This window comes from Priapulus caudatus, unplaced genomic scaffold (assembly GCF_000485595.1).
Source record: "Priapulus caudatus unplaced genomic scaffold, Priapulus_caudatus-5.0.1 Scaffold899, whole genome shotgun sequence".
Lineage (NCBI taxonomy): Eukaryota > Metazoa > Priapulida > Priapulimorpha > Priapulimorphida > Priapulidae > Priapulus > Priapulus caudatus.
In genome coordinates this window covers 7,324-8,867 of record NW_014577960.1, presented here as the reverse complement: position 1 = coordinate 8,867, position 1,544 = coordinate 7,324, and positions in this window count along the sequence as shown.

Sequence of the window (1,544 nt, the reverse complement as noted above, 5' to 3'; positions counted from 1 at the left end):
TAGATAGATAGATAGATAGATAGATAGATAGATAGATAGATAGACAGACAGACAGACAGACAGAGAAAGAGAGAGAGCGCGCGCGAGAGCGCGTGAAGGAAGATTGAGAGAAAGAGGGCTATGGAGAGAGAACGCGCGTGGCGAAGGATAGTGAGAAAGCGACAGCGCGTGAGAGAGAGTGAATAAGGGGAGCCAGAGCGTAAAAAAGAAGGGGTTTGAATAGAATAACAGGACAGAGGGGAGAGGGGGTTGTAGATAATAAGAGGAAGAATGAGAGAGAATAAGAGAGAGAGAAAGAGAGAGAGAGAGGGGGGCGTGTTGGACGTGTTGGGCAGACCTTGAGTTGACACTACAGTAGAGTTAAACTATTTACTTTGGCCATTATCTTATCGGCTGTCTTTTGACTATATGTTTGGCGATCTGATGTAGTGTATTATCAAGAGCCCATTAACCCCGGGATAATGGGCTCTTGGTATTATGCATACACAGTAATCATCGCAATACACAGAGACGTACATACACATTCACACACACATAGGCTGACCCGCACGCACGCACGCACGCACGCACGCACGCACGCACGCACGCACGCACGCACGTACTTATATATATATATAAGTGCGTACGTGCGTGCTATAGTATAGTAATATACTGTAGTTATATTTCTAATTGCATTTCGCTCACTTATAGTACTTCCAGACAAACCCGGACTGGAACTAGAGACTGGACATAGAACTGGGTCTGCCCCAGTAGCAAGTGAAGTGGCTTAAGAGCCAATAGGCAGGCGTGAAGTGGACCGACTCTACGGGCCGCAGACGAGGCCGCAGATGTCCCGCCAGCGAAATTTTTTTCCCCACTCGAGTTCCGGACCCACCATAAATAGTGTTTTGTAATAAATGGTTCTTATATATACGGTTGGATGTTTAGTGTTAGTGTTCGGTTACATGTTAGGGTTAGGGTTAGGGTTATGGTTAGGGTTAGGGGTATTCATTTTACATTGTTGCTTCGAGGAAGTCGAGTGATTGAAGTGCGCTGATTGGCTGTGGTCCGGAACTGGGAAAAAAAATTTGCGCCCCGCCACACTACACCAGGAGCGTTTTACAAGCTTATCACCAAGCTGACATCGAGCTATGGAGTTAGCGATGAACGAGTGAACAGAACCTGACCTAGGTCATGGGGTTGTGACTGAGACAGCCCCTGGCATTGGTCATGCTAGTGACTGAGACAGAACCTGGGTCAGGGTAGTGACTGAGACAGAACCTGGGTCAGGGTTGTGACTGAGAGAGAACCAGGGTCAGGTTAGTGGCTGAGACAGTACTTGGGTCAGGGTAGTGACTGAGACAGTACCTGGGACAGGGTAGTGACTGAGACAGAACCTGGGTCAGGGTAATGACTGAGACAGAACCTGGGTCAGGGTTGAGACCGGAGAGACGTGTACTGGTAGGTCACAGGTATAGTGACTTGCACAGATATAATGTTTTATCACAACATATTTACATATCTCACTCTCTCTCTCTCTCTCTCTCTCTCTCTCTCTCTCTCTC